The 25668-nt window shown below is 47.4% G+C and overlaps 1 protein-coding gene and 1 long non-coding RNA gene across 4 annotated transcripts in view; one reads left to right on the top strand and one right to left on the bottom strand.

Annotated features, from left to right (window-relative positions):
• Positions 1-25668, bottom strand: part of NINJ2 (ninjurin 2) — a 44503-nt gene that overhangs the window by 3863 nt on the left and 14972 nt on the right. Inside the window, exon 1 of one of the 3 annotated variants that reach the window (XM_086885542.1) lies at positions 7833-7855. The exons of the other annotated variants lie outside the window; for them this stretch is intronic. The gene's annotated coding sequence lies outside the window, so the exon portion shown is untranslated. Of the gene's footprint in view, positions 1-7832; positions 7856-25668 lie in introns of those variants that run through there. 3 annotated transcript variants of the gene reach the window in all.
• LOC147653836 (uncharacterized) lies at positions 19876-23037 on the top strand. Its single transcript, XR_015286063.1, has 2 exons — positions 19876-19988; positions 20746-23037. It is a non-coding gene; the product is annotated as an uncharacterized LOC147653836 (long non-coding RNA).

Here is a 25668-nt window from a genome sequence, read left to right as displayed (position 1 = left end):
TTGTGATCAGGAGCTCAGCAAGGTTAAAAAAATAATGGGTATTTTTGTGAAAAACAAGCTTGTCCAGAGTAACAATGACATAGATTATCCAAAAGCCAGGGATTTTGCAAGGAATATTAAATTCTCTTCCTTCAGGACAAGGATAAGACTCAAACTTACAGGGGATTAGAGACAGATCTTCTCTTTGGGTTGGGTGTTGTGTTTCATAACATTACCAGTGGTCTGGACCAGAGCATGGGGGGCACCCTCAGTCTGCAGGGAACACCCAGCTGGGTGGGACCTGCTGGGGGGTAGAAAGGCTCTGCAGAGGGATCTGAGGGGCTGCATCAAGGGACTGAGGCCTCTTGGTTGGACAAGGTGAAGAGCTGGGTCCTGGGTCACAACAACTCCATGAAGCACTGCACACTTGGGGAAGAGAGTCTGGAAGGCTGCCTGGTGGGAAAAGGACCTGGAGAAAGCTTCAAAAAACATGCAGATGTGGTGCTTAGACACATGGATTAGTGGTGGCCTTGGCAGTATTAGATTAGTGACTGGCCTTGGTGATCCTAAAGGTCTTTTCCAACATAAACAATTCTATAATTCTATGACTGTCAGTGGCTGGGCTTTATTCCTCCTCTGAACGATTTTTGCTGGCTTCTGTCTTACACAAAAATGCTAAAGCAGACAAAATAGTCCAGGGGTTTGTTTCTGAAACCAAGGACAGCGTTTCTTCAAAATATCTCATTGAAATGCAATGAGACAAGGGGGGGATCCATCACACTTAACCTTAATTAGTCATTCAGGCAGGTTTTTTTGGCAGTGGAAAGAAACAGCTGGTTACAAAAGCCAAAACATCTGGCTGCCCTTAACCTAATGGCAAGGTGTAGGTACTTGGGCTGCTTTTGGCCATCCATTGTTAAGTGAGTTCACCTGTTGCTCTCTTGACCCAAGTGATTAAAAAACACACACACAAAGCAAAAAACCAAACCAAAAATGCCCAAAAAACCCAAACCCAAAAAATAAAAAGTCTATGATAGTTTTCCATTCACCTGGGGCATCACAAGCTGGTAATAAACCACAGCAAAGGCAACAATTACAAGAGATTTAGGTGTATTTGCAATAAACTGTGCTCTTTTTTCTTAAAAAGAAAGGAAAACAACACTTCAGTGTCCAGTGGGTCACCCTGATGTCACAAAGACATGAAAAAGTGGCAGGAAAGGCTGTGTCTGTTTTGAGCTGTTGGTGATCCCTCAAAAGGGGCTTGCTTGGGGTAGGAAAGGGCTTTTTTTTAATATGATAGCTGAAAGCATTTAATTCTTACAGTTTGTGACAGTGACATTCCCGTGGTTACACAGCTCCTTTGCAAAGCCTGTACTGCTTGCTGTGGAAGGTAAAAGATACTGCAAGGAGGTGGAAGTCTGAAGAAGTGGTAAATACTCCAGGGCTGTGTGGAGGTGTTTGGGATTTAAACATTACAGTGGCAGTGGCAGAATAGAGGCACCTTGAAGAAAGGAGGCAGCAAAAGGTCATGAGAACATGTCCTCATGTCCTGAGAACACATTTTAGAAACCTGTCTTGAGGGGCTGCTCCCCTGAGATGGCCTCAGAACGTGTGCTCCTGCTGAAACAGAGAGGAGTTGGTACCAAATGCTGCAGGGCTGGCAGTTTGAGCCCTCTCGTTGCTGTTTCCCCATTCCTGAGGGATCAGCCCCTCCTTGCAGCACCACAAGGCTGAGCATTGATGGTTGGTGGCTGTGTAAGGATGAGTTAAGGCCTGAGAACAAGGGCACTGTACAAACAGGGCAGAGCTGCTCTTATGTGAGTGACTGGTACCAGGAGCCTGAAAAAAGAAAGCAAATCAGGAGCTCTGGTAGAACAAAAACACCTCCTTCTTGTGTTCCTCTACCTGGAGGGTGAAATGGGGCAGAGCTGCAATGTCCTGAGCTCTGTATCCCAGCTGATCAGGCAGAGAAAACAAACAGCTCTGAGGTGGACTTGTCTCAGATGGAGGAGTGTGATGGCATGTTCCCATCTGGGACATGAGGACACAGGCAGCTCCTGCTGTCCTCTGCAGAGCAACTGGATGGGGCAACCTGCACAACTGAAAAGCTGTGACTCCAGATTCAAAGTTCTGTCAGTCCAGGCAGATCCAGAAAGATCTCTGAAAGGATAAGGGATGACAGAAGTTGGACACTGAACTTGAATCTGGATGGCTTGAGGTTTGTGATGGGCAGCCCCCAAACACCCACCCCTTACAGCCTCCTCTCAGGCAGCTGTAGGGAGCAATAAGGTCCCTCCTGAGCCTCCTCCTGTCCAGGCTGAACACCCCCAGCTCCCTCAGCCACTCCTCATCACCTTGGTGCCCCAGCCCCTTCACCAGTTCCGTGGCTCCTAGTGATGCAGGGAATCCATCCACAGATGGATTTGGCCCTCAGGGGTCTGCCTAGTCCAGCAGCTGGGAATGGAAGTCTGATGTTTCCAGTAAGGAGAGGCTCAAACAAACCAGGAGTCTTCAGAGACTTTGGATTCAGACTTCAGGCATTTGGATGGATGCTGGAGGATGGCTTTGCTTGGGGTCGATGCTGTCGCAGTGAACCGCTGTTTGTGGGCTGCTGTGACGCTTTCCTTGAGCTGCCAGAATGCACACAGAGCTTTCCAAAGACCATTTCTGCTTTTGCTTTCTTTAAAGCTCAGGCCTGTAAACTCCTGCAGCTCAGGAGCTGGTTCACAAGCATCTTGTGTTTCCCTGTAGGAGGATTGCCCAGACAGCTGTGGGAGGTTATGTGGTATCACTGAGGAGATGGAATGATTCCCTTTTGGCAAACAGAGCCCTAAGTGGAGTCACAGGACATACCTGAAGGCTCACCTAAAAGTGATTTATGCCATCAGGCTAGAGCTGGTGACTTTCCAGTCACTTTGGAAGGATTGTCCTTAGGGAAGTAGAGATCATTGCCTTTTCTTCTCTGTAACGTGTCAAGGAGCTGGATCTGGCAGCCAGACCCCAAGCCCATCTTGAGAGCATTGCTGCAGAGCCAGCACATGTGCTGGGCACAGCCCTTTCCCAAGGGGGCTCTACCCCACTGCCCCTTGCTGACAGTAGGGAAATGAGAGCATTAATTGAGTGGAATGAGCAGCTGCACCCCAGCCATACACCAGTGCTAGGTGAGCTCCTGTTGGAGCAGCTCCCCTGTGTCCCCTTTCTGGATGTTTCCTCTTTCCCTGTGGCACAGCCTCTCTCCCTGCAAGGACCCTGCTGCCTTCAGTCTGACCCAGGCAAATCCCTTTTTCTCTTGTGTTAAGCTGGCACAGTGACACAGATCCCCTCAGGGGCTGAGCGAGGCACCCATCTATGGTGCTTAATTCTCACTCAGAACTGTGCACAGATACGTAACTCCCACTTCTATTTTTATTTTATTTTTAATTTTAATTTTTAATATGGAAAGAAGGATCAATATCACTGAAAAAAACCCCAAAAAACCAGAATGGATTTTTATTTTAATTTCTTTTTCAACTTGTCCTCTGGTTTTGCTGTAGGGAGCTCTCAGGTCCCCAGGCCTGTGAAACCAGGCTCCGGTACCAGAGGGTATGCTGAGCTCCACAGCTCCCTGAAACTACCTGAGAAATTCCCACTAAAATTAGTTTTCAAGAGAAATTCTTAGGGCTTTTCATGCATTTATTTTTACAAGAAATAGCTACTCTCTTCTGTAAACTTTTGGAGGAGCTTCATCTAAATATTTCTTTCAAAGCTGGCGGATTTGGGGTCAAAGGGAAGCACAAACCTCTTCTGAATTTTCTTGGACAATTTCTACAAAACCTGCAGTTTACTTGTCACATTTTTCAGATTAGGGGAAAAAGAATTAGAGAGCAGATCTAATTGCAAATCTCTGTGTACTTTGTGGGTTTTGTGACCCTGTCCCCAGAGGAGAACAGCCTGAAAGAGGCAGTGGAACAGCACGAGGCTCCCAAGAACGAGAATGATGATCTTTATGGGAGCTGTCTGTCAGAGGGCAATGTCTGAGTAGGAACTGTGTTATTGGCCATTCCTTCCAAGGGAAATGCTGGAGGATGCCAAAGAAAACAGACACAAATGTAGGCCAGGCACTCGGAGACAGCCACCACGGGGATCCCGGCCCTGAGCAGCCACACACAGCATCAGGCACGGGGAAACCCAGGGAACATTTCCCCAGCACTGGCCAGTCAGCAGCTTTGGAAAGGCCTTGTAAGCACTGATGGAGGCAAAGTCTCACTGGCAGTCACCTTCATCTTGCAGGGCAGCAGAGGAGCACGGTCCCCTTTCCGTGGCAGAAAGCAAGGGGTTAAAGGCTGGTCCCCAGTCAGTGCTCCTGCCTCTGAGGGCACAGCTATTAACTACTCTCCCTCGGCAGGGAAACTCACTCCCTGCAGCTCCTGAGCACTTCAGCCGGGGTGAAGGGAGCGAATGTTGCCCTTTTAGCATCATGGCCGGGCACAGAGCGCAGGGCAGCGGAGGAGCGGCGGTGGGCAGCCCTGCTCACCTGGCACTGCCAGCTCTGTGTGTCAGCTCCTGGCTGAGGAAACAGCTCTGTGCAGGGAGGGCAGGACAGGGGACACCCAAGGAGCACTTTGCCCAACACCCCAATACTGACTATTGGGAACTTGGAGAGGAAAAGGCTGTTTTTCTCCAGTTTGGCACAACAGCAAGTGGCTGCTTTCCATGAACAGAAGTAATAGCAAACCTCGTGGTGGATGCTGCAGGTGGAAGGAAAAGTGACTGCTCAGGGCCAGTCCCCCCTCCTCAGCCTCTGTGGAGGCTCTTGGCTAGTCCAGTTGTGCTTAGGGTTTTTTTGTTTTAGTATGGCCATCTCTTGTGCTCACCAGGGCTCCTGTTCAGAGCCAAGTGTTTGCTGCCTTCAGTTCATCATATTGCAAAAATCCCAGAAAATCAACCAGAGGTGCTTTCCCAGTACCTCTCCCCACGTATCAGAGACTGCTCCTGATGGAGATCTGTCTCTGAGGTGTCCCTACACCTCTGTGACAGGTCACTGCTGGGTCTAACAGAGAACCCACTGACAGCAGCTGTTTGATGAGAGTTCTCCAGCCAAAGAGTGACTTCCAGGAGCGACTGGGAGCCAGTGCCTCTCCAGGGGTGGAAGCCTGGGCAAGCAGCAGGCACAGATTCTGTGGCTTTGACAAGCACTGTTCGTGTTCTGTAGTCTGCCACACTTGGCCTTTCCCCTTGCTCTCTCTGCCTCCCGTGTTTCATCTCGTAGGTGCCAGCAAACTGCTGAGGTCTCTCGGGCACGGAAGTGCAGCCTTCAGCATCCTCGTCCTTGAGCCAAGGGCTGCCAGAGGAGGGTCCCTCTGTCTCTGGAGGATGGAGGTGCCTCTGGCTGAGCCCTGTTCCCGGCTGGAAGGGAAACAGCAGCGCCCTGTGCTGTCCCTCCAGCTCGGGCACAGGGCGGGGTGCGGAGCGCCTGGAGCGGCGGGGCTGGGGGCTGGAGGGGCTGGAGAGATTGGGAAGGCTGAGAAGGCTGGGAAGGCTGGGAAGGCTGAGAAGGCTGGCAGGGGATCGGGGGGATCGGGGGAGCGCAGCCCCGGCTGCCTGCGGGAGCGCATCCCCGCCGGTGCTGCTGGTGATCCCTGCCCAGCCCTCCTCTCCTCTCCTCTCCTCTCCTCTCCTCTCCTCTCCTCTCCTCTCCTCTCCTCTCCTCTCCTCTCCTCTCCTCTCCTCTCCTCTCCTCTCCTCTCCTCTCCTCTCCTCTCCTCTCCTCTCCTCTCCTCTCCTCTCCTCTCCTCTCCTCTCCTCTCCTCTCCTCTCCTCTCCTCTCCTCTCCTCTCCTCTCCTCTCCTCTCCTCTCCTCTCCTCTCCTCTCCTCTCCTCTCCTCTCCTCTCCTCTCCTCTCCTCTCCTCTCCTCTCCTCTCCTCTCCTCTCCTCTCCTCTCCTCTCCTCTCCTCTCCTCTCCTCTCCTCTCCTCTCCTCTCCTCTCCTCTCCTCTCCTCTCCTCTCCTCTCCTCTCCTCTCCTCTCCTCTCCTCTCCTCTCCTCTCCTCTCCTCTCCTCTCCTCCTTTTCTCCCTTCTCGCCCTGTTCCCTCTGCCCTGTGTGTCCTCTCCTGCTGTCCAGCTCCTCTGCTCCGTGCCCTCCTTCCCTGCTGCCTTCTCCTGCTGCCCTCTCCCCCTCGGGCTCTCCCTGCTGCTGCCTGCCAGCTCTCTCCAAAGTCTTCACTCAAGGGTTCCCGAGCTACAGGGCAAGATAAATTATGTATGGCTCAAATAAGTGTCTCACCAAATCTGTATGGAGCTCCCTCGTTAAGTGGGTTTATGACACCGAATTGGAGGGATCCAGGAATCGACTGGCAGGCTGCAGGCTGAGCTGGAATACAAGATCATTTTTCTTTTCCAGGTAGCTGAGGATGAGGATGAGGAGGGAAGGCTGGAGGCAGCGCTGGAGGAGCCTCCCTGCACGGGTTGGGGCAATTTAGGAGTTTGGGGCTCAGGAGCTGCTCGGCACCAGCAATTACAAAGTGCTGATGCATAATCTCTGATTGTTGAGCAGAAGCAATCGGGTGTGTATGGGGGGCGGGGGGGGACAGCTCTTTGAATATATGGAATTGGGAGTGCACTCAAAAGGATTAGTGGGAACAATTATTTCCAAAGTCAGGATATAGAAGCTGGAGCCTATTCAAGTCACCAGTGTTTTATCCCAGTGTTTTGGGGGACAAAAAAAAAAAAAAGAGTAAAAAGAAAAGGGGCAGGGGAAGACTAAAAACAGCTTTAGAAGAAAAAATTCAAAGTAGGTTAGCAGAGAGAATGAGTTTATAAAAAATGGAAGAGCAGCCGGGAGGCACAACAGTAACTACTGCATTGTGCTTACAAAGCTAAACACGTTAAGATGAATAAATCCCCAAGCTGGATGGCTTATGGCCCAAAATATTAAGAAAAGCTGGGTCTGATCGCTGTTGCTGCCAGATCCAAAGAGCAAATGTGTTCGTATAAATCATTTTAATACAAAACATTCATAAAGCAAGGTCCTAAAACTGGCCTCCTCCCAAGCCTAAGCGTGTTTGTATCCAGTGTTGAGGGGTCAGGTTGATTTCTAAAACTGAGAGAACATAGTAACAGCTGTACTGGATCAGGCCAGAAGTCCAGCTCCCCTCTGACTCTGGTTTGCAGCAGATGTTTGAGGAGGGGAAGAGAAAAATCTTAGAATGGGACAAGCATATAGCAATGGTCCCTTGTGACCCATAACCCTGTATTTAGAACTGCCCCAGCCCTGGCCCGATGTTGCTTTTCAGGTGAGGTAGCCCAGGGTTCATTTGTCATTTGCCATGTGTCTCAGGGCATCCCAGCTGCCCTCCCTGCATTTCAGATTTCCCTGTCTGTGAGTTAACAGGAATGCTGACATGGGTGCTGTGCAGGGGCAGAGAGGGATGGGTGAGCTCTCCTGCAGGAGTGCAGGGTGTTCCTGTGCTGTGAACACAATCCACCTGCACTCCATTTGCCAGGCAGGGGAGCCCTGAAGCTGATGGAACCAGGCAGGAATTCCCATTCCCAGGGTGCTCTACCTCTTGCAGCAATTCCCAGGTAAACCTCGCTCCAAGGCACCAGAGCTCTGGTTCATCTGCACATTTTGAGCTTTACAAGCCCCTGGCCACCCTTGGAGTGCTGTCCACGGAAAGGAAACTGTGTGAATCCGGCTGGAAAGAGGGGAGAGCGTGGCTGAGGGTTTTGGCACTGCATCCATGAGCAGTGGCACTCAGGGCTTCTGCTCTGTCACATGCACGTGCCACACAGCGCTGGCCACGGGCACCTGGCACAGAGAGCTGCCTCAGCTCCTCCCTGGGCAATCCCTAAAGGGGACCAAGGCACAGCTCACCTGGGCAAGGCAGCTCTTCAACTCTTGTAAGTGGTGGGTCTGAAAGGGTCTGCCAGTCTGCTGGGAAACCTTCACAGGTCAGAGTCACAAAGCAATGGAAATCCTCAGTGAAATGCCTTCAAGGCCTCCAGGGGATCCCTTCTGAGCAGCTGAGGTTGAGCTTTTGTCCCTGTGAGCCTGTGACAGGTGGCCAGTGCACGGCTCTCTGCTCCTGTCACCTCTCAGGAAGAATTGCCACTGCAATTCGAGGAGTCACTGCAGAGGCAGGGGATGTGTCCCACGAGGAGGGGATGCTTCTGTTCTCAGAATCAAGTGGCACCAGACACCTCAGCACAACATGGGTGTCCTGTTAGGACGGGCACAGACTTGCTTAAGAGCACACAGGCAGCCTGCAACAGAAGCAACCCGAATTCTGACAGATGCAGCATTACCTCCCTTCCTGCAGCTTGCTGAGCCCCTGCTCACTGCTGGAACCAAAAGAATCCCCCACTCCTCCCCAGTTCTCCTCTTTCATTGGTACACTCAGTGTCTTTTGTCTGGGGGCACACAGACATTGTTTTGGGGATGTTCAGGTTCCTCTGCAGTCCTGCTGCTGTTAACTGAAGTTGTGTGACTCTGAACCAACAGGAAAATCCAGATGGGGTTTTGTGCCAGAACCTGTATTTTTGGCCATATGAGACAGAAACCTGAAGCAGACAAAGCTTTGAGATGGAATTACCTCACATCAAAAGGCACACATGAAAAAAGAAAAAGGTTTCTAGTTTGTAAAACTGGAGATGTGAGAACGGACTATTAAGCTAAAAAAGAAGGGGATTATTCAATTAGATAAATGGTTGGATGAGGCATATTAACTGTTAACTGAGTCACCAAGGGAACCCTTCTTACGTTCAGAGCACAGGAAAGATGCAACACAACACACACCCAAACCCCTGGACACAGAAGGAAAATCTGAAATGAGCAGATCCAGTGCTGTGCTGCTTTATAGGAGTTTAATAATTGGAAAGCTGGGCCAAGGCCCTGCCTTAGGATACAGGAAAGCTCTTGGGGGAGGTTTAAGGTGGTTATAGAATGATAGAGTGGAAGGTTTGCCTTGGTAATTAAAAATATTAAGTTTGGCTTCCCGTTTTCTTCCTGGAGTTCTTTCAAGGGTGGGGTCATTCTGTTGTTTGGGTTTATAGCTTGCTATATTGACAGAAGGATTCATAGGATGAGATTGTTTTTGCTTTTGCTTCCCATCCTCCAGTGCAGCTTGATGGTGCTGTAGGAGTTAGGCATGCTAAGTTCAGGGCAGTTCAGATTTAATGGGTTGTAAAAATGGCCAGTGGAATAGCAGAACTTTGAACATAAATTGTGAATTACTGTTGGGCAGAGATCAGAAGTGAAACAGCTGGTGGGCAGCAATATCTCCCACTTTGGAAAATGGTACTGGGACTTCCACTGAGTTCAATGGAAGTTAAACAATTAAAACACTTATCTTTGTCCATCTTAGCTTAAGTTCACAGGTCTAAATTAAATTATACTCCAAAAGTGTGGCCCTGAAAGCATCACCATTAAGAAACTTCCTTACCCTGTGCCTCTGCTAATACACTGACAATCTTTTTCCAGTGGATTATGAATTTGGTTATAACTATGTTTAAAAAGGGGTTTGTGCCTTCTAGACAGTCATTCCAGGTTAGGAGGTATTGCAAAAGTGCACTGAATAATTTGGAAACTTCTCTGAGCAGCTGCACAGCAGGGATTGAAGTCTAAGGGCAAAGAGTTCAGAAATCAGAATTCTTTGGTCTTCAAAGATGCTAATGTAACTCATTTAAGATAATGCTGGAAGTATCCATACTGTAAAAGAAACTGTAGAGCTCTCTCTCTCTTGTTTTTCTTCTATTAATGATCTATTAAATTTTATTTTTGTTTTAATTTTATGCTTTTGTGTTGCATTTTAGATAATACACAAGACCCTGGGCTAAGCTGTGACTGGAAGGTAACAGTGAATAATGTTCACAAGAAAGCTTGGGAGGGGAACTGTAAAAAGAGCTGCTTCAAAGGTTTGTCATGCAAGTAAAACTGCCCCTTATTAAATGTGAGATATTTTTTAATGGTTGTTGCAGCCTTATATTGTGCTCTTCTGAATATTGGATACAAACCACGTGACACACATTCCTCCCATAAAATTTCTCCTCAGTTAAAGCTGTCTCTCCTGCTTTAACACTACATGTCCTGAATGTCAATTTTAGCCCCCTGAAGTCTTCCATTTTTCTTCCCTGCAGTGCAGGAAGGACACTGCAGTAGGGCTTGGAGAGGTTTTATGTTTTGGGCTCAGAGTATCACGCAGCTGATGCTGTGGCTGTTCAGTTTTATGTAAAAGGAGTATTAAAGATTAGATTAGAGAGTGGTTTAGAAATAAAATTTGCCTTAACCTAAACTCTGTGCAACCTCACTTGCTGATAACACAGAGAATGCAAGCAAGCATAAACTTCATTCTCAGTTGTTCAAACATTTCAGCTTTTAAAGCAATGATTTAGAGCAATTGTGCTGTGAAAGAAGTGTTCCTGTATAGCCTTAAATGGTGAAGGTCTGCTTGTCCCAGATGTGGCAGGGAAATGAGATGCACCCCATCACTTTCTAGCCCAGGTCACAGAAGACAGAAAGGCTTTTAGGGTAGCACATCTCAGGATCAGCCAGGTGAAGTGAGCCAGGAAACGGGGCTGGATGCTTCCAGCAGCGTGGAGCCCTTCCAGATCCCGAGTAGGAAGGAGCTGGGAAGCGTTCCTGTGTCCCTGGGGAGGCTCCTGAGGCTGGGGGAGCTCTGCAGACAGCAGATGTGTGGGGAGGAAGGTGGGCTGGTTCCTGCTCCTGCCTGCCCAGGGGAGCCAGGGTGTCCGGGGTGGGCTCGTCCCTGGCACAGCAGCAGGACACCAGGCCTTGGCTGCTCTTACCCATCCAGCATGAAGCAAAAACTGGTTTATAAATGTCCCACTTCCAAATGAACAGTGCTCTCTCCAAACCACTGAACGTGGATCCCTCCCATGAGCCCAACAGGGCTGGAACTTCTGGTGCAGCCAGGGGCAACTTCTCAGCCACAATGCCTTGCTCAGGCAGCAGTGCAGGGAAATACTGAGAAATCAGCCTGAATAGAAATTTTCCCTGAGAAATCAGCCTGTCTGAGGCCTCACCAGCCACTTGGAAGGAGGTGGATGGAAATGAGCTCTGAGCTTCTGACACGTGTGGAGTGTCGCAGGAAGCGCTTGGCATCGGGGAAGCCAAAGCAGCATTTAAACAGACAGCTTTAATTTTCTTTAACTGGGATGGGCTTTTGCCTGCAGTGCCCTTGGGGCAGGAGCTGCCTGAGGCTTGCCTGGCTCCGTGGCCAGCTGGGCTCCTCCTGGGGGCTGTGGGCAAGGAGGAGCCCCTGCAGCTGGAGCTCAGTGGGCAGCCCTGGGCTGTGGCTGGCTGGCCAAGGGTGATTAATAACTCCTATTGGCTTTGGATTTGGCAAGCTTCCAGCATTTGCGTGCATTTGAGGCAATCTTAATTAATTAATTGATCTAAATTAAGATTAATTTAATTAGACTGTGACAACAAATTGAGAGAATCGGCGCCCGGTTCAGCTGAAGCTGTGCTTGCTTTGACAACCAAAACAACGCCTTTGAATCAGTTTCCTTGAATTAATTCAAGCAAAGGGTTTCCCTGTTCAGCATCCTTGCTGATATAACAGAAATAACAGAATTATTGAAGACAATAACAGAACTGTCTTCAGAAGGAAGAAAATATTGTACACCAGTACATTGGAGGGGAAGAAAACCCCCCAAGAAACCCAAACCCATATGCACACACCCCCTGAGATAAGGTAAATGCAGAACTACACTTGGTTATTTGACACACCTGGTTGTTGTGAGATCAGTCAGTGATGCCTGAGATTACAGCAGCAGCTACTGATGCCCAAACAGAATGAAATTATCGCTGCTGACAAGGCAAGAGAGCTCAGATGGACATCCAGACCTGTCACATCACTCAGATGTGTCACATCTTCATGTGGAAAGCGAGACGAAACATTCAAAGCAAAGAATTCAGGAGTGGCCATTGTCTCTCACTGCTCTGTCAGCTCCACTCCAGCTGCTGATATGGCACCTGCACTTTTGAATTTGTCTTCTCTTATCACTGATGCACTGCAGGGTTTGGCCGGTGATTCATGTACCCTGACTCACAATCCATCCTGGCTGAAGTCTGCAGGAAAAGCTGTTATCTCTGGTGGCATGTACATGTGAAAAAAAACACAGCCCCTGACCAGATTCTCTCCTAGCAGAAGTTTAACTTGCTGTGGCCTACAGACTTCAGCCTGGGAAGCTGGAATGGAGATTTTGTTCTGGCAACTTATGCACCATCCTATCACTTCTCTCCATGTGCCTTATTCAGGTTATGGATTAACTAAAAAATCATTTAGTGACCCCTTGCTCCCTACTGCTTCCAGCACAACTTGGTATAGCAAGGCATCAGTTCTAATAAACACCTAAAAAACCACATGAACTGATTTTTGGTGGGGGCAGGAGGGGAAGCGTAGCCAGGGCAGAAAATCCCAGCAGCCTCTCCCCTTTCAAACAGGTTCCTTGATGGAAGAACCACGCAGTGCCAGCACAGTTGATGGCTTTGAAATGCCAGCAGGAGCTGTGCTGGATCATCCTCTGTACTTAGACACCTGAGCAAGAGCCACAGACCTCTCTGAAGGGACAGGACGTGTGTCAAAAGCTCTATTTCTGGAGCTTACATCCTTCATGCCAGGAGACTGTCACAGAATTGGCACTGCTGTCCTGCTCTAACCCTTGAGCTGCTGCTGGATTTATCCTTGGAAGCTCAGGGCCCAGCCAGGCTCCACTGGCATTAATGGAACATATAATTGATTTTGTGGTGGAGTAAAAAGATGCATCCCACAGCCACGTGAGTAGGAAAGGTCTGTTCCCTTAACAAGGAGGGAATCTGGTGCCTACAGTCCTGGAGCACCTCGGCATCAGCAGCCCCTGTCCCAAGGCCAGCTCACGCTGCCATTGTGCATGTTTACCTCCACAGCACCAACAAAAAAGAGGTGTATTTATTGGCAGGGTAAACAGGTCCACTTCTCTGCCCAGAAACCAGTTTGGTTAGTCAGCTGGGTGTTGACAGGAGAGGGAAGGAAATCATTACGAGAGACTGCGTAGCAGGCACGATAATGAGCCATGTGGTTGGTACCAAACAATAGAGGCTTGTGTGGAGCCCAGGGAATGCAGAGATAATTTTACCTCTCCAAACAGGAGGGCATCAAGCTGTGCTTCTCTGCCTGGGAAGTAGGTCAAGAGGAAGTGCACTTTCAATTCATATTCATCTCATAATTATTTCACGTACTCAAGAGCAGCGTTTCTGTCGAGGGGAGGCTGCCTCTGTGGCCACTCTCATGGAAGAGCAATCCTCCCCTCAGAGCATATTTGGAGCTTTCAGCAGCAGCATCCACCAGCACAGCCCTGCTGGTGAGCTGTCCGTGCACCTGTGCCCGTCTGACCGTGCCAGGCCTGGCACCCAGCACTGGGTACACGGTGCCCGAGCCCAGGGGGCTTCACAGCCCTGGGGAGCCTGCTGGGGATGGCAGCCACTGCTGTCACTGCTCCTGAAGAGAGCAGCCACCCCTGGGGTCACCCTCTGCTCACAACTCAGCCAAGAGTGGAGACAGCTGAACTTCCCCGGGCTCATCTCAATAAAGCGATCAACTGATGGTGTCTCCAAAACCTTGCTGAGCAACCTGCTGCAACGTCTGGCCACCGTCAGAGAGAGCTGCTCTGTCCTCAGAGGTCTCAGGGGTGTTTAGAGATGGATGTCAAGGGTTAAACAAGGGTGAGTCTGTATCAGACTGGGCAGAGAAGGAGTGCTCTGCAGTCAGCCACAGCACCTGCTCCTGCCTTTCTGCTTTGTAAGGACCAGCACCTACACCTTGCATAGATATATCCACATCTCCTGTCTCTAGGTTTACATTTCTCAAGCAGAAGACTTTCTGTCTTCCCACAGAAAAAGTCAAATAGTTAAGTTCAAAGTAAATTTCCCTGTGATTTGAAGGAATGTGTACAGGAACACTGAGGAGAAAAAGAAACAAACCAGCTTAGGGAATTATGACAATGTGACGACTCTAATTTAGCATTCAGCTGTAGAGAAGAGTAAACATGAGACTAAACACAGCCATTCCAATTTGACAAATCTTCTGTTGTTTGCTGAAAAACAATAGACATAGGATGGGAGATGCTGCTGTTAAAAAGCCCTTTTCTTTCAAGCTGCAGTGTATAATCTCCACAAATGCCAGTTACTAAGGTTTCCTTGAAAAAGTGACCTAATTTTTAAAAAAGAGTTGCCAATAGCACAGAAAACCAAATCTGCTGCACCAATTTGTGTATGTTCCAGATCTCTTTCTGTAGTAAAATATTTAGTACCTAGTTCTATTCTCTGCCCCAGTTAAACCTTTTTTTTTTTTTTTCCCATAAAATTGTCTTGGTTTCACCATAACTGAGAAATAGTTGCAGTATCATTTCATTGTCGTGTTTCCAAGATAACTAAATTGAACTCCAGTGGGGATAGGACTATGTGGGTGTAATTTTAGTCTGGAAAGAGATTTAAAACTTTAAAATGAGCTAAGAAAGGAGGCTGGGGTTGATGGAAAACAATCAACTTTTTTATTCCTGCACTGGAATTACTTCTCCTGTTGCATTATACATGAAACACAAAACTCAGCCCTTGCATCAGTCATAGGGGCTGAATTAACAGTAGCACACCTGGGATGAAGAAGCCTTTTCCTGAGGTTGACAGCAGTCATTTTCCTCCTGACAGATCCATGTTTACTGCATACCCCAAACCCCTGAGTCCTTCTGCTGTGTTGCTAATTTTTCCTGGCTGCTAGCCATTTTTACCTGGTTTGTACACTATTTTATTTCCCCACAAACAGCAGCATTAAAATCAAGTAAATAACTAAAATGGTGGAGTAAAATTTCTATAATGTTTATGAGGAATACTGTTTTCCCAAAGATTCTCTTCCTCTTTTCCTCTTCCCTCATGCTTTTGCAGACAACTTCAGGAGGAAAAAAAGGGGAAATAAACCAACCAAACAAAAAAATCCCCACCACCCAGAAAACAAAACCAGTAAAGCTCTTTAGGCATTTTGCTTATGCAGAGCTGGATGCTTCTTTTGCTGTTGTGTGTTATCATACTGGCCCTCAAACAAACAAACAAACAAACCCAAACAGAAACAAACCAAAGTAAAACCTACCAAGGAGTAGCCTTATGTTTCTACCACATTTTTGCTTAATCAGTGCTCAGTTGTAATCAAGACTCTAATTTCATAATCATTAGCACTTTCAGTTCTGCCTCACTCCTGCATCATCACGTCCTTTGCTTCCTTACAATTCTCAAAGCCAGCGTGGAACAGGAGGGAGGAGCATCAAAGGCAGCTCCATCCATCTGTTCCCAGGTTTTTAGGGGACACATTTTCCATCTTTCACCAAGGTACTCCTAAAAACCTGGGAATCCAATGCTCTGCCTTAGTGTTTTCCCTCAGGACTCCCCAGTGCATCACAGCTGGACTAACAAACAGCACCTTTAATTATCACTGCTGTTAATAAAGCACAAGCTTCTGGAAAGTTTAATAGCAATGGGTGAGTGAGTGCTTGGTATTTTAGTGCTTATTTAAACTTCTGGACTTCTTAATCTCCTTTTCACAGTAGCCTCTCTTTTCTTTGGTGATAATGGCTAAAACATATTTCCAACAATTTTCAAACTGAGTAGAGCTGGTTAATTCCTAGAAAAGAGACTGCCTGTGCAAGCTTAGTAATTCCTGGTAATGACTCTCTAATTAGACTAAATGAGAACAGGACCTGAACCCTAGTCCAGCACATTCTGAAGAGACATTGAAAATAATCTCATTTTTCTTGTTAGGATGTTAAATGAAGAACTTTCCATCTTCTACCTCGTCTAAGGAAAGATACAAGGTTTACTTTCTGGTCTGTTTTCTACATCTCTGTTCCTATGTGTGATGCTCCCCATGTCCTGCTCTGCAAAGCAACCAAGAAAATGATAAATGGATGTGTTTGGGAAGAGAAAATGGGATGGAAGTTGTGAGGTCTAGACAGGAAAGTGTGAAGGAAAACTGGAAATGATTCTAGGAAACTTTACTAGATGACTGAAAACCACAATTTCATAATCTTGAGCAAGGACATCTTTGGTTAGCGGCACCTCCCTATTAAGTGAGGAAGTAAAGGCAGCTATTAAAAATATATCAGATAAATGGGGAAGAGGAGAAGAAAAAGGAAGGAGGCAGCAATTATGTAAATTAGAGCCTGTGGAAATATAAAGAGGGGAAAGACTTGAAAGGGAGCAAAAGAAACCTTTACCTTGCAGCCCAAGGACAGTAAGGGGTTTTAAAGAGTACCAGCAATAAAATAATTTCTAACAGTAGAAATTGTTACTGAACTGCTCACTTGCTTAGCAGAAGATGCTGAAAGTCTTAATGATCCAGGAACAGCAGAAATACTCAGTAGTTCTCATTTGTGTTTAAAGAGAATTGGGATGAGGTAATCAAGGACCGAGGGAATGCAGAAACCCTTTCCAGCCCTCACAAATAGCTGTGGAAGATGAAAACCAGCAGCCATAAAGAATGAGAAAATAAACCCCAGCATGCCTAAACAGCACCAGGGAAGCAAAGGAGCTGTGTGAGGTGCACAGCTTTCTCTTGCTAACTTTTAATAAGTCTTTGAGCAAGAAGCAGCCTTTTGAGTCTGGAGGAGAGTGACCAGAGAGAGGCAGGACAAGATGACCTTGGTAACCCTGGCTCAGCTGCTTTGATAGCAGAGGGCAGATGAGGAGAAAGCTTGATATGGGGTTCAACCAGCAGAGCAGGAAAGGGAATAGACAGGACTGTGCCCAATATAAAGTGAGCTTTGGCTTTCTGGGCATTGCTTTTTGTTTCAGAAAACATCATTTGAAGGTATTGATTGTGTTCAGTGATACCCTGTTGGATTTATTGCCCTTTGCAGCCCTCAGTGAGCCCCAGAGCTGTGCTCTGGTGGCCACAATTAGCTGGTGCTGAGGCTGGCTCTGGCACAGATGCTGAGTGCTAGAGCTGGAACCATCCAAACTGGGGCTGACGTGCTGACTGAGGCTGAGGCACTCCAGGGTTTTTATCTGTGTCATTCTGAGCCCAAAGCTGAAATAAGTGTGAGAAAGGACCCTTGCAGGCCTGGAGAACAGAATGTGTGAGAGGCAGCCTGTGACAGAGGCCATGAGGCTGCAAATGTGGCTAAGGGGCACGTGAAACTGATGGCATTCAACAAAAACCTGTTTGGATTTATTTGTGGAGAGGGGGAAGGCAGGAGGGGATCTGTGTGTCACAGAGTGAAAGCAGCCTCAGCTGAGCCAGTATGAACAGGTAACTTGGTTCTCATCAACGTGGCCCTGTGCCAGGTAATTCTGCCACTTTGCATGGATTTGGCATGAGATAACAAGGGTTACTCCAACTCTTTTGCATATCTAGCCTTTCCTATGATTTCTAACTACAATACAACTGAAATACAGCTTAGGAGCGTTAAGAGCCATCCAACTGGAAGGCAGTTTCAGAAATGGCTTTAAGGATCCTCATGGAAATAGCACTGAACATGAGCTTGCTGTGGGACACAGCAGTTCTACAGTGATGACAGGAGCAGAGCTGTGTTCATGAGATTAATTTGTTTAACATCACAATGACGTGGGAGATTTGCTCACAGCTGAGAAACCCATAGAATCTGGAGAGTGCACAGAAAAGGAAAAGCCATACAAATCATGGAGATGCTATAAAATGCCTTGCAATGGGAAACTGAAAGAGATGCAGCTGTCCTGCCTAAAAGAAATATTAATTCTTTATTTAATTAGGTTTAATTAGTATCAGGTACTAAACCAACTTTTAAATATTGCTGGAGAATTCATACAAACCCCCCTCTAACAGGAAGCTGAATTGAGGTTAAGTTTAAATTGAAAATGAGGGCAGGGAGATAATTTGCCAAGAGAGGGGGTGAAATCTCCATCTCCTGAACTCTTTAAATCAAGATGTGACACCTTCATATGCTCCAGTCAAACACCAGTTACTGGATTTGCTACAGAAGCAGCCAAGTGGTGCAGCATCAGCCTTACTCAGAAGGCAACACTGAATAATTCAGTGATCCCCAAGGACTCCTGAGGATCTGTTTCTCTTCCTAAACTTTTGAAATGTATTGCTGTACACTGGTAAACTTGAGTCAGCTCTGCTGCTGATATAGCAGCAATTCTACTAATCTATTTCACTGCAGGTAAAGCTAGACTTAGTCAATTCCTCAGTTTAATCAAGTAACTGATTGTCATCTCTGTCCAAACAGATCCGTGGCAGCAGGATATTGATGCCAGAAAGTGTAAATTTAAGAGGTTCCAAAATCAAGGGTGTTTGTAAGGACCTTGCCATGTGATGATGACAAAGTGCATTTCTCTTAATACTAGATATTTTTATTTTTTTTAGAGAAGCTGTCTTTTCCCTGCAGTGACTCCTCTGCTTTTGCACAGCTTCCTGCCAGAGAACATTCTGAAATCTCTGCCATATATCTGCACCTTTTATTACTTTCCTCTCCATAAATAATCCAGCATGGCTTTAAAAGACAGTAAATTGTAGAGTTAAAGAGACAGTAAAGGCAGTGCATCCTTCAGATCTGGTTGTGTCCTGACATCAGAAGTTTCTTTTGTTGAATGGATTCACCTAGCAACATTGAAATCCCAAAGGTGGAAATGGTGGGCAGGATCAGGAGGAACTTCCTTGGGTTCATGTCCCTGGGAAAGGCTGTGGAGCTGTAACACAAAAACACAGGGGCTGAGGCACAGCCACTGTGAGAGTCAGCCCTGAGCTTAAAGCACCCTCTGCTCTGCCCCTCTGCATGGCAGCCAGGTGAGAGCTGCACCAGTGCTGCTGGGAGAGCCCACCTGGAGCCTGTCCTGCATCCACCTGGAGCCTGCATCCACCTGGAGCCTGTCCTGCATCCACCTGGAGCCTGCATACACCTGGAGCCTGTCCTGCATCCACCTGGAGCCTGCATCCACCTGGAGCCTGTCCTGCATCCACCTGGAGCCTGTCCTGCATCCACCTGAGTCCTGCATCCACCTGGAGCCTGCATCCACCTGGAGCCTGCATCCACCTGGAGCCTGTCCTGCATCCACCTGGAGCCTGCATCCACCTGGAACCTGTCCTGCATCCACCTGGAGCCTGCATCCACCTGGAGCCTGCATCCAGCTGGAGCCTGTCCTGCATCCACCTGGAGCCTGCATACACCTGGAGCCTGTCCTGCATCCAGCTGGAGCCTGTCCTGCATCCACCTGAGTCCTGCATCCACCTGGAGCCTGCATCCACCTGGAGCCTGCATCCACCTGGAGCCTGTCCTGCATCCACCTGGAGCCTGCATCCACCTGGAGCCTGTCCTGCATCCACCTGGAGCCTGCATCCACCTGGAGCCTGTCCTGCATCCACCTGAGTCCTGCATCCACCTGGAGCCTGTCCTGCATCCACCTGGAGCCTGCATCCACCTGGAGCCTGTCCTGCATCCACCTGGAGCCTGTCCTGCATCCACCTGGAACCTGCATCCACCTGGAGCCTGTCCTGCATCCACCTGGAGCCTGCATCCACCTGGAGCCTGTCCTGCATCCACCTGGAGCCTGCATCCACCTGGAACCTGCATCCACCTGGAGCCTGCATCCACCTGGAGCCTGTCCTGCATCCACCTGGAGCCTGCATACACCTGGAGCCTGTCCTGCATCCAGCTGAGTCCTGCATCCACCTGGAGCCTGTCCTATCCTGCATCCAGCTGGAGCCTGTCCTATCCTGCATCCACCTGGAGCCTGTCCTGCATCCACCTGGAGCCTGTCCTGCATCCACCTGGAGCCTGTCCTATCCTGCATCCACCTGGAGCCTGTCCTATCCTGCATCCACATGGAGCCTGCATCCACCTGGAGCCTGTCCTACAACCAGCTGGAGCCTGTCCTGCATCCAGCTGGAGCCCAGCCCAGGGCAGGTGGTGACCTGAGCCTCAGTGGACAGCCACTGAGTTGATGCCAGGGCTGGAGCTCCTCTCCTCTGCAAAGCACCCAGAGAGCCTGGAGAAGAGAAGGCTCTGGGTAAGGCTTGGGGCACTTTCCTGCAGCTGGAAGGGCCTGTGGGAGTGGGAGAAGGATGTTTTCCCAGGGCATGCAGGGCTAGGACAAGGGTGAAGGGCCTTAAGCTGAAGTAGGGCAGGCTTACAGGTGATATCAGGGAGAAATTCTTTACTGCAGGGGTGGTGAGGTGCTGGAACAGGCTGCCCAGAGGGTTTGTGGGCTGCCCACCCCTGGAAACGCTCAAGGCCAGGCTGGACATAACCTGGTCTAGTGGGACAAGTCCCTGCCCGTGGCAGAAGGGGTCCAACTCTCTCCATTCTGTGGTTCTTTGAAGAGATAAACCTTGTGAGCACAGGTTAGAAAGGGGCTGGTGGTTAGCAAGTGCTGGAACAGTGCTGGTATCAGCTGGTAAATACCCAGCCCTTGCTGGTGTTTACCTCTAACAACCTCAATTACACGCTCTGGCAACCATCACTGAATTCCTCGTAGTGTGGTTAAAGTTGTTCTGTTCAGCTGGAAATAGCCTGCATCTCAGCCAACAGGCTGTAATCAATAATTACAATTATTATTATTATTATTACAATATACATGTGATCAATAATTTCACTGTAGATAACTGTGTTTAGATCTTCCTCTGTTCCTCAGGGTTGAGAGGGGGAAACAGAAAATCTTTCAAGCAGAAAATTTCAGTCCTCCACACAACATTCTGGTAAAGCCTTCTAGTTTGTTAATTTTGTTAATTTTAACCTATTAACTATTTTGTTAATTTTGTTAATAGGCACAAAGTATCTTGCTACAGGGTTTGGAAGTGGCTCTGTGTTTCCTGAGACCACACACTCAGCGGTTCCTGGAGGAACTGCAGAATGCAGGCAGTGTGGATGCTGTGACAGCCAAAGCCTTGGCACTCAAACCTTCACTGAGGATGTCCAGAGGAGATCCTGGGAGCCCCTGCAGCCCCAGGGGAGCAGCCAAGCTGTCCAGCAGAAAACTGGAGCTGAGCCAGACCTTGTGTGGCTCACATCCAGAGGAGAGGGGGTAAAACACCCTCATTTCCTGGTTACATTCCCTTCACTTTGTTCTAGGATGATGCTAAATGCTTCAAAATTATGGGAAAGAGAAGTTAAAGGGGAAAAATATCCTATATTGTGCTGAGAGAAAATGCTTCAACTGCTCAAAAAAATATTTTAAATGTTTTGTAAGGTACAAAACCAGGTAGATCAAATAAAGAGCTACTTCAAAGTGAAAAGATGAAATGTTTCATTCTGAAACATTTAGATGGAAAACTTTCACAAATTTTGGTATTCTCAATGCAGTTTCAAAAAGATTCCTTAGAACATTTTCAGGTGGAAAGCTATTCCATACCAAGATTTTATTCTGTCTAAAAGGTATAGCTGAGCTGTTATATTGCTGGAAGTAGATGTTAGCAATGCTTCTTCAATATTTCATCAGCAGCTCTTTCAGGACTCTGAGCTGCCTGAGGGGGAAAAAAACACAAACCCAAAAAACCTCCAAATTTCCTGTGAAGTGTTCATATGTCACAGTTGTCAAATTGGCAACAGCAACACCAGCAGATATTTGGGAAGATGGACTTTTTTTGTTTAAAGAGAACTCTTCATTCCAGAAAAGACAATAAAATTATTCCAGGCTACAGGGGAAGAGGTAACTTCCCTTATGACCTGCCTCATAATGAACCCAGATCTTCCACATGTGTAGCCCACCTGATAATATTCATGTTCCATGGTTTGCAGATCATAATCAAAATAGAAAATGCAGAGTAACTGTTTGAATAGCAGCTGCTCAGGAGAATATTGGTTAATTTAGATCACAACTCAACAATGTGCTTCAGAAAACTTCATCCAACTGTTGGAATCACATTGAAAATGGTTCACATTTTTCCTTCTTTTTCATCTTGGCAGATATACCCATAGAAAAAAAAAAAAAAGACTGCTGGATGATTGCACAGAGACATTGAATGCATGCCACTGGTGAATAATTGCATATCTACTGGACACTTACTTGATTCCAAAAGAAATTTTAATGTGTTGAGCTATCAAATTATATTTTGGCAAAAATCTTGGTGGTTAGCATTATACTTTGTGGTCGAATGATGTCAGCCTCTGTGGAGCAGCTGGGTCCACAGAATGAGGAATGAAGGGCTTGCTATCCAAAGTACCCTGACCCTGGGTGTCAGGAAAGTCACTGCAGTGGATCTCAGCTTTTCCAGCTACAGCTGGGTAAGAGATGGCTACTGCTGCAAACAGAGCATGAGTGCTTTTCAAAATGCATTTAATCCCCTGAGTACACCTAGAAATGGAGAAAGCACTTCTTAGCTCATGTATCTGAGGGTTAAATCAGCAAGCAGCCCATGTGCACTGCCTTGTGTTCCTGGGCAGCTTGCAGGTTTGCACCATCAGGGGTGGGCTCTGGAGCTGAGAAAGCACTGCCTTGTGGAAATGACATCTCCATGTGGAAGAAATGACTGCAGCTACCTGGAAAAATGCACAGAAAAGACCTTCCTGGCAATTCTTTTCCTCTGGGAATCCAGGCTCCCACAGAAGGACAGAGCACAATGAAATCTCATAGTAATCTCCAGTACAAATGGTTTTCATTCTGTTGGTTCCTTTCCATGCCAAAGACCCCCCCCAAGCACTTCTGCTGCTGTGGCAGGAGGTTATGCAACGTGCCAAGGCTCCAGATGTGTTTGGAAGTTGCTGAGGAGTAAAGCAGATGCTGCTCCACCCCCACTTCCCCCCAGGACCCCACATACCACAATCATCTTCAGAAGGAGTTCTCGGTCAGCCTCCTGTTGCACCTTGACACTGAGGGCCCAGGGAGAGCAGATCATTCCAGTGGGAATGTTTACTGTGTCTAGGATGCCCCAGCTGGAATGGTCTGACTATCTACTTCCAGCATCCCTTCATCAAAGCCAATCAGGAAAAGCTGACGTGGCTCCCTCTGGAACCCCTCATGATGGGGACATGGTTGGATGGGCCTTATTTGCCTAATGGCTGCCTCCAGCACTCCCTGCTCCTTGTGCCATGCTTCGTTCTGCCTCTGGGCTTATCATCCCTCTCATCCATCTCCTCTGACTCACATCTCTGCCTGTTCTCCATCTTGCCATGTGTTCTGGGCAGCTTTGGCTTGGTACAGCAAGTAAACTTGTGTGCTTCCCTTTTATTATTATTTTATTTAATTATTATTATTATTAATTGTTTTATATTATTGTTTATTATTATTGGTAGTAGTAGTAGTAGTATTCTATTCTGCAGGTACAAAGAGATTAGCAAGTCTTGGTAGCATAAAGGAGTGAGCAAAGAGAGCTTTTTTTGGGGGGAAAAAAAAGCTATTGATGCAACCAAATCAAAGATGGCATCAAATTTCGTAATTCAAAGCTGCTATCAAGTCAGGCTCAAAGGAATCAGGGAAATAATAAATCCCTACAGAGTGCTGAAGTCAAAGTTAATCACAAATCTCTTAATAACAAGTTATTAGAAGAAATGTTGCCTCAATCAGGCTGAGATGAGTAATCAGCCCTGCCATTCAGCAGCACCATCAAACTCCTCTTGTAAAGAGGACCAATACCCTGCAGATGTGCTCAGCTGCCCCTTGTAAATCATCTCCTTCCTACCTAACAGCAGCCTTATTGGTACTTATTGGTACTGACAACAAAGTGGGACTCACTTTAGAACTAGAACTAGAATTTAGAATTAGACAGGGAGGGTGGGGAGGTTTTCCCATCCGAAGTCAGATGGAGAAGCTGTTTCCCTTCCATTTCCATTCACAATAAATGGAGTGTGACTGGGGACAGAAAGCTGGATACCTGCTAGGAGCTCGAGGGAAAGGGCAAGAAAGGCTTTGTAGTGTCAGCTTCACTTGTCCCTAGGGCACTTCTTGCTCTGTCTCACACGAGTGGAGGGAGGGTATTCATCATTTCAAGCTCAAGCCCCTCAGTGACAACAAATGGAGTCCAAATATGAATCTGCTCTGTACCCTCAGGAGAGAAGTCCCTTCCTCACAGAGTGGAGGTTGAGGAGTTCCAGATGTCCTCCAGGTTATAGGTGGAGGTGCTGAATGCAGATCATGCCTTTCCTTTGGACCCCTGTGGGTTTGGCTGGAGATGCAAATGTCCTTGCTGTTTTACACTTCAGATATTTAGCAATGCTTCTCACACAGGCAGAAGTTTTAAATCAGCAATTTAAAAACCTGAAAGAAGAAAGGCTAATACCCATGTTATTCTTAATTAGTAAGCCAGAGCAATTGTGTGTAACTAAATCAGAGCCTGGAGTGTGGATTTTGCAGGAGTTACAAAGTGGTGATTAATCCCTAAATGAGGATTCCTCTCCTGTTCTTTAAAATCAGGGATTTTTCTCCCTCTTAACAGAGGGAAAAATCTTTGTTAAATTGTGCTTGCCAAATCCTACTGGCAAATATTCTGGCTGGTAAAGACAAAAACTGTTGTGCTATTAATGCATCAAAATTAATTATGCCAGTATAACTGGTTATCTTTGGCACAAGTACAGAGCTTGAGGGACCAGACATGGCACTGCCCTCTTTGTTACCATGGCAGACAATTGTGAAAGGAGTACAGATCTGGACTTGCATAACTCAAAGCACTTCTGACCAGATTGTGAATTTCCAGGTTAAGAGTAAAAGAAATATTCCTTTCTCAAAAGTTTAGGACCCAGAAGGAGTCTGACCCACTTGCAGGGGGAAAAAAATTACAGTTGAAAGAGATGTGATCAATGTTGTGCTTCAAAGGAACTTCCACAAACTGCTCTGAAAAATTCACTACCCTGGTACAAGGTGGTAAAATAACCTAGCTGTGGCACAGGAGTGGTATTTTTAGCTTGAACTCCTCTGGCCATATCTTCTATATTTGGGGCTGAATATGCAAGCAGAAGAGCGAGCTGCTCCTGGGTAAGGCGCTCTTTGCTGCTTTAGACAGCTGCTTTCCCTGAAATTGAAGCTTGGTCAAATTGTGATCACTCACAGGTACAGCAAGGTGAACCAATAGCACCTGGGATGTGGAAATATCATTCCCACTTGCCAGGAATAAAAAGCACCTCTTCTGATTAATGCCATGGGTGCAAGGCTGCAGAAACTCTGTCAGGAAGTGGCAGGCAGCCTGACACGTAAAGAACATCAGCAAAACTCTGGGTCAGGTTTTGCAAAGGAACTCCTTCAAACTTCTCTGCAGAGCTGCAGTCAGTGGCTCTCTGGTGTGCCAGAAGTGAGCAAGAGGGATTTAGGTGTGCAAATGCCTCTCTGGACACGTGAGCTCAGGGGGAATTTAACACGGCAGCTTTTGAAAACTTGACTTCTGAGCCGCTGCCCACGTTGTTTGTTCTTTCCCATTGGAACAGGCTCTGCTCCTGAAAGGATACAGAGTGGGACTTCACAAGAAGCCGAGGGGATAAAAGTTTTAGCTCAGTAACAAATAGAGGTGAATGCTAGTGAGTCATCTGCTAAGTTCTGAGCTGTACAAGAAATTCCAAAACGTTCTTTCAACACCACAAAAATCTCTCCAGTGTCTGACCATAACTATAGGGCTGTTCAAAAGCAGAATCTGGGAAGATGGGAGCAGTTCACTTTCTCAGAATTTAACTTCCAAATGCAGCTGCTGAGACCAGTTTGCAAACTTTTATCCCGTGTCTAACATCAGCAGGTGCACATCTGTCACCCCTGCATGGGAGCTGAGCAC

This window comes from Cyanistes caeruleus, chromosome 4 (assembly GCF_971803275.1).
Source record: "Cyanistes caeruleus chromosome 4, bCyaCae1.hap1.1, whole genome shotgun sequence".
Taxonomy (NCBI): domain Eukaryota; kingdom Metazoa; phylum Chordata; class Aves; order Passeriformes; family Paridae; genus Cyanistes; species Cyanistes caeruleus.
The sequence above is the reverse complement of the archived record's forward strand: the minus strand, read 5'-3'. Positions and strand labels throughout refer to the sequence as shown.